General features: G+C 42.9%; 1 protein-coding gene across 1 annotated transcript in view; it reads left to right on the forward strand.

Moving 5' to 3' along the window:
- The window catches only part of LOC121574846 (zinc finger matrin-type protein 4-like), a 183,391-nt gene that overhangs the window by 36,230 nt on the left and 130,911 nt on the right, over positions 1 to 16,250 (forward strand). The window lies entirely within an intron of this gene.

Below are 16,250 nucleotides of genomic sequence, written 5' to 3' on the forward strand. Positions count from 1 at the left end.
CTTTCATTCTCCTCCTCTTTTTCCTCTGAAGACTGGATACTCACAGTCCACCTTTGATTACAGCACTGTGCAGGGTTAGGATGGGAGGATGAGGGAGAGGAAAGGAGGGAGGGAGGAGGAGAGGTGAGGGAGGGGAAAAGAAGAATAGGAGGGTAGAACAAAACTATGACAATAGTTTGGCACATGCAGATCTTATGTTCTTTCTGCGTCTTCCATCACTATGGTTACCCAGCAGGGTGTGTGTTGATTGGGTCAGCAGGACACACAGATGCACACACACACACACCCTTCAATAGTGATGGATGGAGTGAAGGGGGGAGGAGAGGATGGAGGGATGTTTAAAGAAAGAAAAGAAGGAGAGAGGACTTTGATTGAAAACCTAAAGGCTTCACTACAACCTGCTTCTCTCTCTCTCTCTCTCTCTCTCTCTCTCTCTCTCTCTCTCTCTCTCTCTCTCTCTCTCTCTCTCTCTCTCTCTCTCTCTCTCTCTCTCTCTCTCTCTCTCTCTCTCTCTCTCTCTCTCTCTCTCTCTCTCTCTCTCTCTCTCTCTCTCAGCTAGGGTTCACTGAGTTTTATTTCCGCGTCACAGTTTCTCTTGGGCTGTTGCTAGGGACATTGTTTTGTATGTTTGGTTGGTCACAATATTGGAGGCTATACTGAGTACTTAGTCTTTCAAAAAAGAAAATGGATACCAACACCCTATGTTGAATCTATTTCAGCAACACGGTAGTGGAGAGCGCCACCACTGCAGCGGGCGCGCCCAGCCCCCAACAGCCCTCATTAAGAAGAGATGCAACACATCTGTGTGGGGAGGACTGTGGGCTCCAGAAATGTTTGACAGGGTGATTGGCATTTATGATTGGATTTTGTTCCACTTCCCCTATCCCCAAAGTTTAGAATGGTAAACGAATAGGGAATAAAACCTTGATTATTTTCAACTGCAAGTACTGTTTCAAAGACTTACAGATTATACACCACAAAATTGGTGCCGAAACCCAGGAAGGAAGAATTCCTCAAAGAAAACGACAAGAAAAAGGGTTAACCAGGAAATAACCATAGTCGGCCAACTTGCACGATTGAAACGGATTCGAGGAACGACAAGGACGGCTACGACAAGGACGGCTACGACAAGGACGGCTACGACAAGGTCCTGAGGCAGCAAAGCATCCCCAAACCATCACACCACCACCACCATGCTTGACCTTTGGTATGATGTTCTTACTGTGGAATGCAGTGTTTGGTTTTCGCCAGGCATAATGGGACCCATGTCGTCCAAAAAGTTGACTCAAGTTTGCCAAAAAGCACCTGGATGATCATCAAGACTCTTGGAAGAATGTTCTATGGACAGATGATTCAAAAGTATAACTTTTTGGACGACATGGTTCCAGTAATGCCTGGCGAAAACCAAACTCAACTTCCTTCAAACTGCACTTAGACATAAAATTGGTGTCCACGAGTTCATCTGACTCTGAGGAAGTAGATAAAGTATCCCTTTAACTTCCCAGTAGCAGGACAGGAAGTGTTGAATTTGCATACGTTTGTCTCAGTTACACCCAAGAAGAAGATAGCCTGCAGAAGGGTGCATTTGAGAAATCTGAGAAATAACCAAGGGGTTGACATACCCCAACTGTGCACCTCAAATTTGAAAGTGGCAAGTGAACAGACAACAAGAAACAGGGCTGCAAGTGGCCAACATCCCAATCAGAAGTGTGGACACATTTTTACATTTTAGTCATTTAGCAGACACTCTTATCCAGAGCGACTTACAGTTAGTGAGTGCATACAATGTTTTTGGGAATCGAACCCACAACCCTGGCGTTGCAAACGCCATGCTCTACCAACTGAGCTACATCCCAACGAGTTGTCTATTCAAATAGGAGGTGTTGGGAAGAATTAAGAGACTGAACAAAGCCCTAGTGGCTCTGGAGAGCACATACGGATGGCTAGTGCAAGGCACAGAAACATCAGTGTTATCAGTCACAGCTGATCATCAAGACATCAGACTAATGCACGTGAGTGGTGGAGAAGAGCAAGCGCTTTCTGAGCAATTGCGCACGTTTTGGGAAACTGAATCTATCGGTATTCACAATGAAAAAGAACAGAGTGCAACACAGTGAAATCAAGATGCACTGCAGAAGTTTGAAGAGAATGTGAAGTACATCGACAGGAGATATGAAGTAAGGCTTCCATGAAGAGAAGAACAGGTGAATCTATCATCCAATTTTGTAATGGCAGAAAAAAGATTTCAGTCTAGTAAGTCCAATGTTACCCTGTATGACCGATACAACAACGTGATTCAAGACTATATAAGGCAAGGAATGGTAGAGCAGGTGCTTAGTGATCATTCAGATAATCCTGTATACTACTTACCTCATCACGCAGTGATCAAGGAAGAGAGGACAGCTACCAAGCTCAGAGTAGTGTTTGACGCATCCTTGCATGAGAGAGAGTAATTTGTTAAGTGACTGCTTACAAACAGGGCCAAATTATAAACCCTGACCTGTTGAGTATTCTGATTAAGTTCAGGCAGCACAGGGTAGCGCTAATGGCAGACATCACGAAAGCATTTCTGCAAATCTCACTAAATGAAATGGACAGAGACTTATTGAGATTCTTATAGAGAAGTGACATCCCAATGTCAAATGAAGAAATCAAGATGTATACTCTGAGAATGACGAGAGATGCCCGGATGTAATACTCATTTCGGCTTTGACAAAAGCTGATCAGTTATACTGAACAGAAATATAAACGCAACATGTAAAGTGTTGGTCCCATGTTTCATGAGCTGAAATAAAAGATCCCAGAAATGTACCATACGCACAAAAAGCTAATTTCTCTCAAATGTTGTGCACAAATTTGTTTACATCACTGTTAGTGAGCATTTCTCATTTGCCAAGTTAATCCATCCACCTGACAGGTGTGGCATATCAAGAAGCTGATTAAAGCATGATCATTACACAGGTGCACCTTGTGCTGGGGACAATAAAAGGCCACTCTAAAATGTGCAGTTTTGTCACACCGCACAATGCCACAGATGTCTCAAGTTTTGAGGGAGCATGCAATTGGCATGCAGACTGCAGGAATGTCCACCAGAGCTGTTGCCAGATAATTTAATGTTAATTTCTCTACCATCGTTTTAGAGAATTTGGCAGTACGTCCCACTGGCCTCACAAACCCAGACCATGTGTAATCACACCAGCCCAGGTCCTCCACATCTGTCTTCTTCACCCGCGGGATCATCTGGGACCAGCCAGCCGGACAGCTGATGAAACTGTGGGTTTGCACAACCGAAGAATTCCTGCCAAAACTTTCAGAAACCGTCTCAGGGAAGCTCATCTGCGTGCTCATTGTCCTCACCAGGGTCTTGACCTGACTGCAGTTCGGCGTCGTAACCGACTTCAATGGGCAAATGCTCACCTTCGATGGACACTGGCACGCTGGAGAACACAGCAATACCGTGACAAGATCATGAAGCCCATTGCCGTGCCATTCATCCGCCTCCATCACCTCATGTTTCAGCATGATAATGCACGGCCCCATGTCGCAAGGATCTGTACACAATTCCTGGAAGCTGAAAATGTCCCAGTTCTTCCATGGCTTGCATACTCACCAGACATGTCACCCATTGAGCATTTTTGGAATGCTCTTGATCGATGTATACGACAGCGTGTTCCAGTTTCCGCCAATATCCAGCAACTTCGCAAAGCCATTGAAGAGGAGTGGGACAACATTCTACAGGCCACAATCAACAGCCTGATCAACTCTATGCGAAGGAGATGTGAAATGGTGGTCACACCAGATATTGACTCGTTTTCTGATCCACTCCCCTACTTTTTTTTAAAGGTATCTGTCACCAACAGATCCATATCTGTATTCCCAGTCATGTGAAATCCATAGATTAGTGCCTAATGAATTTATTTAAATTTAGTGATTTCCTAATATGAACTGTAACTCGGTAACATTTTTGAAATTGTTGCATGTTGCGTTTATATTTTTGTTCAGTGTAGATATGGGAATGCGCTACCGAAATCAACGAATAGCGGTAAGTAACGCAATCATGCTTGATGCATTCTCAGTATGTGAATTTTCGAAGATCGAGTATGCTTTAAATGCCAGGATGTTATACTTATTTTGGTTTTTCACAGCCACAATGCATTGTAAGAGGGGGGCTGCGAGTTCTGATAGTTAGATCTCGTCCAGTAAACAACCAAAACAACTTGGAAGATGGCGAATAGCGAAGTTTCTGTGGTAGTGTTCAGAGGTAAGTTGTTTTTGTTCTCCTTAAAATGATCGCGAAAGTTTCATCGTAACGATACATCGTTGAAAACAGATATGCAACCTGCTGCCAACCGTGCCTTTAGCGAGCTAGCTACAGTACGTGCTGTAGTAGAATTAGAAGTTATAACTGTATGAATAGTAACGTTAGCTAGAGGGTTACTTGCTTACTGTTGATTGACAACTTCATATTTAACATTAGCCTAGTTAGCTACCTAGCTAGCTGCTTGTTGTAAATACCAGAGCTGGTGTTCAAACTGTTGCAGAGTCTGATGACACTACCAGGCATTTAATTCAGTGGCGAACACGGCAGGAGAAATGAAGCAAAAAAGCTTTTGTGTAAGTCATGTGGCCATGGCACTCCAATGTGGCACTCTACAGAGTTCACACCACTCTACTTTGCTCATGTTTTGGTTAATGTTGTACTTCATCTTATGTCTATTCAGGATCTATGCGAAGGAGTGTGAACTGGAGGGGCAGCTGTCACCTGCATGGGTGAACAAGAAGTGGGAGAACCATAAGCAAAAATACACATTAAGCTACTTTATGTTATCTTGACATTTATTGCTATGCAGTACTTGGCTAATAAAGTTCCCCTTTTCTCTGAGAGCAAGAACACTTTCCCATCTATTTCCTATGCGTCACTGGCATAGTGTGAAGATATACATGTTATTAAGGTGCAAGTATTACATATTTTTTATGAGTTGAAAGCTCCCCCCACCAGAGTCAACACAGGGTGAGGCCACAGACGCATCCTGGAAGGGGTATGCGGTGATGGATGAGGCGCTGGGCGGCTCCCACTCCATCACCCCACCTGTCATCATCTCCTAATCCTCCCTAGGTGCAGCTGTGGGCTCCTCTCCCTTTCAGAAGGTTCCAGATGTGGACGCTAGAGAAGGAGCGGGAGAAGGCGGTGACTGCCAGGGAGGCACGCCTTATGGCCATTTTAGAGGTCATGAGAAGTAGTTTTATGTATTTTGTATGTACTTGATTTATAACTATTATTTATTAATTTTGTACTGATTTTAGTGAAGTTCTTTTTTTAAACCCAAAGTGGATTTCTGTCCTCAGTGAAAAGTGTTTCTTGATTGTGATAAAAAAAACTAATTGATATCGGTACATCGACTGTTGGTGTGTTTTACTTTCAACGTTTCAACATTAATAAATACACTCACACATCTGAGCTATCTTGTTGCAGGTGCTCCGGTAACAATTAGATAAGTTGAAAGAAAAAAAAAAACCTGCACACTGCTCTTGCTAGTATCACTTTTTTATTGAAGTGTACGTGTCGGCCTCTAGGCCTTTGTCAGATCTTTTTTACTAAACAAAATAAACTATCTTTGGTATAATAATTGATTTGATTTCTATAGCTCTTTTCATAACAATCTCAAAGCGTATCAAAAGCAAAAAAAACAAGCAATACAGAATCATGATTTGCCTAGCTATATTTGGCTAGGTCAACCAATAGAGGCCAAGTCTTTCAGTGCATGCATCCTCCAAAGATGGAGAGGGGACAGTTCATAGCTTGATCAGAGGAAGGTGGTCAGGGAGATGGTTGATGAAGATGGAGTCTGGTGACGATCTTATGTATTTTGTATGTACTTGATTTATAACTATTATTTATTAATTTATCTACTTATCTAGCTAGCTACTTATCTAGCTAACGTTAGCCCGAAACAACAACACTCCGGCGCTCCGCTGTAGTGAAAAGTCACTGGGTGGGGCTATATATGATCCTTTTCGTTTCATTTGCTAAGCGTTAAAAACATCAGGGAACTCAGAAAAAAACGTGCTCCGACTGTGAAAAAAACACTTTAAACGCGCAGAAATACTGGCCTAATATGTATACATTTGTTGAATCTATTTCAGCACCCGGTAGTGGAGAGCGCCGCCACTGCAGTGGGTGCAACCAGCCCCCAACAGCCCTCATTAAGAGGAGATGCGACACCTGTATGGAGAGGACTGTGGGCTACAGAAATGTTTGGCAGGGTGAATGGCATTTATGATTGGATTTTGTTCCACTCCCCCTTTCCCCAAAGTTTAGAATTGTGGACCAATAGGGAATAGAACCCAGATTGTACAGATTGGGCCCCGTGTAGCTCAGTTGGTAGAGCATGGCGCTTGCAATGCCAGGGTTGTGGGTTCAATTCCCAAGGGGGGCCAGTATGAAAAAAAAAAAAACTGTAAGTCGCTCTGGATAAGAGCGTCTGCTAAATGACTAAAATTTAAACATGTACTGTTTCAAAGACCTCTTGATTTTACACCACATCCTAGGGCAGGGTTTCTCAGTCTTGGGTCTCCCCCTGGGTACATGTTTTGGTTTTTGCCCTAGCACTACACAGCTGATTCAAATAATCAAAGCTTGATGATGAGTTGGTTATTTGAATCAGCTGTGTAGTACTAGGGCAAAAACCAACACGTGCACCCGGAGGGGGGGTTGTTGTATGGGGAGGGCCCAGGACTGAGTTTGGGAAACCCTGCCCTAGAGATGAGCATCTCTCCTTTCAAGTACGATTCAATACGCATCTAGATAAATGGGCTCCGATACAATACAGGAACGATGCTTATAGTTTAAAATGATTCAGTGCGATACGGTTTGATTAGTGCAACAAATCAATTTGGGTTCGATGCGATACGATTCGATGCACTAACATTTGTTGCATTAACACATTCATTTTTCATTATACATTTAAATCTGATACTGATGGAGCTCAGGAACTGGGCCTCTTGCTGGATTTGTCTGAGCTGACTTCTCTGAGCTGAGTGGCTGTGTGTGTGAATGATGTATATGGTGGGTGTAGGCAGCCACCTGAGCCATAGGGCAGACTGAGCATCTACAACTATTAGATTATGGTGGGCAATATGCTCCTCTCCCCCCACACACACTTTTAATCAGAAATCCCCATCACAAACTGATTAACTTGTCATTTTAGCAGATCATTGTTATTTTTCTAGCTAGTAATACAGTGAAGGAAAAAAGTATTTGATCCCCTGCTGATTTTGTACGTTTGCCCACTGACAAAGAAATTATCAGTCTATAATTTTAATGGTAGGTTTATTTGAAGAGTGAGAGACAGAACAACAACAAAAAAGTCCAGAAAGACGCATGTCAAAAAGTTATAAATTGATTTGCATTTTAATGAGGGAAATAAGTATTTGACCCCCTCTCAATCAGAAATATTTCTGGTTTCCCTGGTGTCTTTTATACAGGTAATGAGCTAAGATTAGGAGCACACTTAGGAGTGCTCCGAATATCAGCTTGTTACCTGTATAAAAGACACCTGTCCACAGAAGCAATCAATCAATCAGATTCCAAACTCTCCACCATGGCCAAGACCAAAGAGCTCTCCAAGGATGTCAGGGACAAGATTGTAGACCTACACAAGGCTGGAATGGGCTACAAGACCATCGCCAAGCAGCTTGGTGAGAAGGTGACAACGATTATTCGCAAATGGAAGAAACACAAAATAACTGTCAATCTCCCTCGGCCTGGGGCTCCATGCAAGATCTCACCTCGTGGAGTTGCAATGAATCAGCCCAGAACTACACGGGAGGATCTTGTCAATGATCTCAAGGCAGCTGGGACCATAGTCACCAAGAAAACAATTGGTAACACACTACACCGTGAAGGACTGAAATCCTGCAGCGTCCGCAAGGTCCCCCTGCTCAAGAAAGCACATATACATGCCCGTCTGAAGTTTGCCAATGAACATCTGAATGATTCAGAGGAGAACTGGGTGAAAGTGTTGTGGTCAGATGAGACCACAGTGGAGCTCTTTGGCATCAACTCAACTCGCCGTGTTTGGAGGAGGAGGAATGCTGCCTATGACCCCAAGAACACCATCCCCACTGTCAAACATGGAGGTGGAAACATTATGCTTTTTCTGCTAAGGGGACAGGACAACTTCACCGCATCAAAGGGACGATGGACGGGGCCATGTGCCGTCAAATCTTGGGTGAGAACCTCCTTCCCTCAGCCAGGGCATTGAAAATGGGTCATGGATGGATATTCCAGCATGACAATGACCCAAAACACACGGCCAAGGCAACAAAGGAGTGGCTCAAGAAGAAGCACATTAAGGTCCTGGAGTGGCCTAGCCAGTCTCCAGACCTTAATCCCATAGAAACCTTAATGCCTTGGAGAAGATCTGCAAAGAGGAGTGGGACAATATCCCTCCTGAGATGTGTGCAAACCTGGTGGCCAACTACAAGAAACGTCTGACCTCTGTGTTTTCCAACAAGGGTTTTGCCACCAAGTACTAAGTCATGTTTTGCAGAGGGGTCTAATACTTATTTATCTCATTAAAATGCAAATCAATTTGTGCAATCAGCAAGATGTGAGTTGTGTCCACTCAGGTTGCCTTCACAACTCTGCAGGTAAAACAGCATTTTCTACAGCGCATTTGGTAACAATGACCCAGCAAATTACATTGGTTGTCACCCAACTAATAAAGCCTATAATTTGACATTGCCAGAGCCATTTTACAAGCTTTTGAATGCTGAAGGTGCCGCGCAGATACAGTTGAAGTCGGAAGTTTACATACACCTTAGCCAAATACATTTAAACTCAGTTTTTCACAATTCCTGACATTTAAACCTAGTAAAAATTCCCTGTATAGGTCAGTTAGGATCACCACTTTATTTTAAGAATGTGAAATGTCAGAATAATAGTAGCGAGAATGATTTATTTCAGCTTTTATTTATTTAATCACATTCCCAGTGGGTCAGAAGTTTACATACACTCAAATAGTATTTGGTAGCATTGCCTTTAAATTGTTTAACTTGGGTCAAACCTTTCGGGCAGCCCTCCAAAAGCTTCCCACAATAAGTTGGGTGAATTTTGGCCCATTCCTCCTGACAGAGCTGGTGTAACTGAGTCAGGTTGGTAGGCCTCCTTGCTTACACACGCTTTTTCAGTTCTGCCCACACATTTTCTATAGGATTGAGGTCAGGGCTTTGTGATGGCCACTCCAATACCTTGACTTTGTTGTCCTTAAGCCATTTTGCCACAACTTTGGAAGTATGCTTGGGGTCATTGTCCATTTGGGAGACCAATTTGCGACCAAGCTTTAACTTCCTGACTGATGTCTTGAGATGTTGCTTCAATATATCCACATAATTTTCCTTCCTCATGATGCCATCTATTTTGTGAAGTGCACCAGTCCCTCCTGCAGCAAAGCACCCCCACAGCATGATGCTGCGACCCCGGTGCTTCACGGTTGGGATGGTGTTCTTTGGCTTGCAAGCAGCCCCCTTTTTCCTCCAAACATAACAATGGTCATTATGGCCAAACAGTTCTATTTTTGTTTCATCAGACCAGAGGACATTTCTCCAAAAGGTACGATCTTTGTTCCCATGTGCAGTTGCAAACCGTAGTCTGGCTTTTTTATGGTGGTTTTGGAGCAGTGGCTTCTTCCTTGCTGAGCGGCCTTTCAGGTTATGTCGATATAGGACTCGTTTTACTGTGGATATAGATACTTTTGTACCTGTTTCCTCCAGCATTTTCACAGGGTCCTTTTCTGGGGTTGATTTGCACTTTTCGCACCAAAGTACGTTAATCTCTAGGAGACAGAACGCGTCTCCGTTCTGAGCGGTATGACTGCTGCGTGGTCCCATGGTGTTTATACTTGCATACTATTGTTTGTACAGATGAACGTGGTACCTTCAGGCTGATTTCTTTTGATTTTCCCATGATTTCAAGGAAGCCTATCAGAAGCTTCTAAAGCCATGACATCATTTTCTGGAATTTTCCAAGCTCTTTAAAGGCACAGTCAACTTAGTGTATGTAAACTTCTGACCCACTGGAATTGTGATACAGTGAATTATAAGTGAAATAATCTGTCTGTAAACAATTGTTGGAAAAATTACTTGTGTCATGCACAAAGTAGATGTCTTGCCAAAACTATAGTTTGTTAACAAGACATTTGTGGAGTGGTTGAAAAACAACCTTCCGTCTTAATAATAAATAATAATATGCCATTTAGCAGACGCTTTTATCCAAAGCGACTTACAGTCATGCGTGCATACATTTTTTTTTGTGTATGGGTGGTCCCGGGGATCGAACCCACTACCTTGGCGTTACAAGCGCCGTGCTCTACCAGCTGAGCTACAGAGAACCACCTACAGTCTTCAACTGTAGGTATACATACGTATGTTAGATCAGGGATAGGCTCTCGTTGGCGCGAGTAACTGCGTTCTGTTCGCACATATTACCTGAATCTGACTGTCATACGTATTTACATGCTTAGTTCGATAGGCTACTGACGGAGAGGACGCATCAATTCAGTCACAAAAGATCAACGTTAGTGAACCGGCGGTTCGTAACATTTTAATCGATTTTCAGATCGATTCATGCTACATTTGGATCGGTATGGGCTCCTGCGGACTGAATCATTCATATCTTAAACATCTGAATGGGGGACCGATGTGTATCGGTGAATCGGTACATCTCTACAACACCCACAAATATGTGTGCAATGCTTTTTCAACAAAATCCTTTTGTGGTGTCGGCAAACTTGTATTTTCAATGGGTCACAAAGTGAAGAAGTTTGGGAACCACTGTTTGCAATGATATGGCCAGTAATTGTTTTGTACTACAGTACAGATACTGAGTGTGAACCTCCCCAGTGAATAAAGCAGTGTATCTCCACTCTCTAAAGAAACACTGGGTAGCCAGTCACTGTTATTAATATGAAATATTTAATATCTATGAATATTTCAACATGTTGGAAAATACACCTACATTTGTACCATTTATCAGACAGAACAAAAGCGGCACCGGTTTAATGCAAGGTGAAAAGTCTGGTGTGTGCGTTCGTACGTGTGTGTGTGCCTGCCTTTGCATGCCCGGATGTGTGTGCGTGTGTGCAAGTGTGTGAGGGTTCAGTCAGGAGTTAATCTCTTGATGTGGTCTTGAAACAGAATCCTATTATAGTTAATTCAGTCTGTTTTTAGTTGTTATTTATCCAATTAAAGAGTATTATTTGCTGGTGTGCGACAATTAGCATGTATTTAGGCATTAGCCCGTTTTTGTTGTTTAAATTATTGAAATCATTTGTGATTGTTCTTTTCGATGGTTTGGCATACATCTGACCATCCTGTTAGACTTTTCTTGGAGTAGCTCCATCGTCTCTGGTTAGAAAATCAGAATTCAAGGGGAACAGTTCTATTTCTCTTTCATTGCTTTCGGAAAGTAACCACATTTTGTTACGTTACAGTCTTATTCTAAAATTGATTAAATACATGTTTTAACTCATCAATCTACACACAATACCTCATAATGACAAATCAAAAACAGGTTTGTAGAAAACTTGTGCACATTTATTAAAAATTAAAAACAGAAATAACTTATTTACATACACTACAGGTCAAATGTTTTCGAACACCTACTCATTCAAAAGTTTTTCTTTATTTTACTATTTTCTACATTGTAGAATGACAGTGAAGACATCAAAACTATGAAATAACACATATGGAATCATGTAGTAACCAAAAAAGTGTTAAACGAATCAAAATATATTTAAAATAGCCACCCTTTGCCTTGATGACAGCTTTGCACACTCTTGGCATTCTCTCAACCAGCTTCACCTGGAAAGCTTTTCCAACAGTCTTGAAGGAGTTCCCACATATGCTGAGCACTTGTTGGCTGCTTTTCCTTCACTCTGCAGTCCGACTCATCCCAAACCATCTCAATTTGGTGGTTGAGATCGGGGGATTGTGGAGGCCAGGTCATCTGATACAGCACTCCATCACTCTCCTTCTTGGTAAAATAGCCCTTACACAGCCTGGAGGTGTGTTGGGTCATTGTCCTGATAGTCCCACTAAGCCCAAAGCAGATGGGATGGCGTATTGCTGCAGAATGCTGTGGTAGCCATGCTGGTTAAGTGTGCCTTGAATTCTAAATAAATCACAGACAGTGTCACCAGCAAAGCACCCCCACACCATAACACCCCCTCCTCCATGCTTTACGGTGGGAAATACACATGCGGAGATCATCCGTTCACCCACACCGCGTCTCACAAAACTAAAAATCTCCAATTTGGACTCCGGACCAAAGGATACATTTCTACCGGTCTAATTTCCATTGTTCGTGTTGCTTGGCCCAAGCAAGTCTCTTCTTATTGGTGTCCTTTAGTAGTGGTTTCTTTGCAGCAATTCGACCATGAAGGCCTGATTCACACAGTGTCCTCTGACCAGTTGATGTTGAGATGTGTCTGTTACTTGAACTCTGTGACATTTATTTGGGCTGTAATTTCTGAGGCTGGTAACTCTAATGAACTTATCCTCTGCAGCAGAGGTAACTCTGGGTCTTCCATTCCTGTGGCGGTCCTCATGAGAGCCAGTTTCATCATAGCGCTTGATGGTTTTTTGCGACTACACCTGAAAACACTTTTCAAAGTTCTTGACTGACCTTTATGTCTTGAAGTAATGATGGACTGTCGTTTGTCTTTGCTTATTTGAGCTGTTCTTGCCATAATATGGACTTGGTCTTTTACCAAATAGGGCTATCTTCTGTATACCACCCCTACCTTGTCACAACACAACTGATTGGCTCAAACACATTAAGAAGGAAAGGAATTCCACAAATTAACTTTTAAGAAGGCACACCTGTTAATTGAAATGCATTCCAGGTGACTACCTCGTGAAGCTGGTTGAGAGAATGCCAAGGGTGTGCAAAGCTGTCATCAAGGCAAAGGGTGGCTATTTAAAGAATCTCAAATATAAAATATATTTAGATTGTTTAACACCTTTTTGGTTACTACATGATTCCATATGTGTTACAGTGGGGGGAAAAAGTATTTAGTCAGCCACCAATTGTGCAAGTTCTCCCACTTAAAAAGATGAGAGAGGCCTGTAATTTTCATCATAGGTACACGTCAACTATGACAGACAAAATGAGGAAAAGAAATCGAGAAAATCACATTGTAGGATTTTTTATGAATTTATTTGCAAATTATGGTGGAAAATAAGTATTTGGTCAATAACAAAAGTTTCTCAATACTTTGTTATATACCCTTTGTTGGCAATGACACAGGTTTTCACACACTGTTGCTGGTATTTTGGCCCATTCCTCCATGCAGATCTCCTCTAGAGCAGTGATGTTTTGGGGCTGTCGCTGGGCAACACGGACTTAAAACTCCCTCCAAAGATTTTCTATGGGGTTGAGATCTGGAGACTGGCTAGGCCACTCCAGGACCTTGCAATGCTTCTTACAAAGCCACTCCTTCGTTGCCCGGGCGGTGAGTTTGGGATCATTGTCATGCTGAAAGACCCAGCCACGTTTCATCTTCAATGCCCTTGCTGATGGAAGGAGGTTTTCACTCAAAATCTCACGATACATGGCCCCATTCATTCTTTCCTTTACACGGATCAGTCGTCCTGGTCCCTTTGCAGAAAAACAGTCCCAAAGCATGATATTTCCACCCCCATGCTTCACAGTAGGTATGGTGTTCTTTGGATGCAACTCAGCATTCTTTGTCCTCCAAACACGACGAGTTGAGTTTTTACTAAAAAGTTCTATTTTGGTTTCATCTGACCATATGACATTCTCCAAATCCTCTTCTGGATCATCCAAATGCACTCTAGCAAACTTCAGACGGGCCTGGACATGTACTGGCTTAAGCAGGGGGACACATCTGGCACTGCAGGATTTGAGTCCCTGGCGACGTAGTGTGTTACTGATGGTAGGTTTTGTTACTTTGGTCCCAGCTCTCTGCAGGTCATTCACTAGGTCCCCCCGTGTGGTTCTGGGATTTTTGCTCACCGTTCTTGTGATAATTTTGACCCCACGGGGTGAGATCTTGCGTGGAGCCCCAGATCGAGGGAGATTATCAGTGGTCTTGTATGTCTTCCATTTCCTAATAATTGCTCCCACAGTTGATTTCTTCAAACCAAGCTGCTTACCTATTGCAGATTCAGTCTTCCCAGCCTGGTGCAGGTCTACAATTTTGTTTCTGGTGTCCTTTGACAGCTCTTTGGTCTTGGCCATAGTGGAGTTTGGAGTGTGACTGTTTGAGGTTGTGGACAGGTGTCTTTTATGCTGATAACAAGTTCAAACAGGTGCCATTAATACAGGTAACGAGTGGAGGACAGAGGAGCTTCTTAAAGAAGAAGTTACAGGTCTGTGAGAGCCAGAAATCTTGCTTGTTTGTAGGTGACCAAATACTTATTTTCCACCATAATTTGCAAATAAATTCATAAAAAATATTGTCTGTCATAGTTGATGTGTACCTATGATGAAAATTACAGGCCTCTCTCATCTTTTTAAGTGGGAGAACATGCACAATTGGTGGCTGACTAAATACTTTTTTTCCCCACTGTATTTCATAGTTTTGATGTCTTCACTATTATTCTACAATGTAGAAAATAGTTAAAAAAAAAAGAAAAACCCTTGAATTAGTAGGTGTTCTAAAACTTTTGACCGGTAGTGTAAGTATTCAGACCCTTTGCTATGTGACTTGAAATTGAGCTCAGGTGCATCCTGTTTCCATTGATCATCCCTGAGATGTTTCTACAACTTGATTGGAGTCCACCTGTGGTAAATTCAATTGATTAGACACGATTTGGAAAGGCACACACCTGTCTCCACAGTTGACAGTGCAAGTCAAAGCAAAAACCAGAAAATGAGGTAGATGGAGTTGTCCGTAGAGCTCCGAGACAGGATTGTGTTGAGGTACAGATCCGGGGAAGGGTACCAAAACATGTCTGCAGCATTGAAGGTCCCCAAGAACACAGTGGCCTTCATCATTCTTAAATGGAAGAAGTTTGGAACCACCAAGATTCTTCTTAAAGCTGGCCGCCCAGCCAAACTGAGCAATCAGGGGAGAAGGGCCTTGGTCAGGGAGGTGACCAAGAAACCGATGGTCACTCTGACAGAGCTCCAGAGTTCCTCTGTGTAGATGGGAGAACCTTCCAGAAGGACAACCATCTCTGCAGCACTCCACCAATCAGGCCTTTATGGTAAAGTGGCCAGACGGAAGCCACTCCTCAGTAAAAGGCACATGACAGCTCGGTTGGAGTTTGCCAAAAGGCACCTAAAGGACTCTCAGACCAAGAGAAACAAGATTCTCTGGTCTGATGAAACCAAGATTGAACTCTTTGACCTGAATGCCAAGCATCACGTCTGGAGGAAACAACGCTCCCCATCCAACCTGACAGTGCTTGAGAGGATATGCAGAGAAGAATAGGAGAAACTGCCTAAATACAGGTGTGTCAAGCTTGTAGCGTCATACCCAAGAAGACTTGAGGCTGTAATCGCTGCCAAAGGTGCTTCAACAAAGTACTGAGTAAAGGGTCTGAATACTTATGTAAACGTGATATTTCACTATGGGTAAATGTCATTATGGGTAATTGTGTGTAGATTGATGATGAGGGGGGAAACAATTTTACCAATTTTAGAATAAAGCTGTAATGTAACAAAATGTGAAAAAAGTCAATGGGTCTGAATACTTTCTGAATGCACTGTGTCTGTTCTTTCTTTGAATGTGTTTTTCACTGTCTATTCTCTCTCCTCTGCAACAGCTTGAATCTCAATCCCCCTTCTCTCCTCTCTCTCCTCTCTCTCCTCTCTCTGTCTCTGTCTCTCTCTCTCTCTCTGTTTCTCTATATACATATCCTTCTCTCGCTCACTCTCTGGCTCTATTCCTCTCTCACTTTCCCTCAGTTTCTCTGTCTTTTTCATCTCCTCTCCGCTCTCTCTCCCTCTCCCCCTCTCTCTCCCTCTCTCTCTTTCTCTCCTCCCTCTCTCTCTCTCCCTCCCTCTCTTTCTCCCCCCTCTCGCTCTCTCCATCGTTCTCTGTTTTCCCCCTATCCCTATCTCTCTCTCTCTCTCTCTCACTTTCTCTGTCATTCCCCTTCTGTCTCCCTCAACTCCCCCGGTCTCTCTCTTTCTCTCCCCCCTCTTTTTTTCTCTCTCTCTCTCTCTCTCTCTCTCTCTCTCTCTCTCTCTCTCTCTCTCTCTCTCTCTCTCTCTCTCT

Source organism: Coregonus clupeaformis, chromosome 1, assembly GCF_020615455.1.
Source record: "Coregonus clupeaformis isolate EN_2021a chromosome 1, ASM2061545v1, whole genome shotgun sequence".
Classification (NCBI taxonomy): domain Eukaryota; kingdom Metazoa; phylum Chordata; class Actinopteri; order Salmoniformes; family Salmonidae; genus Coregonus; species Coregonus clupeaformis.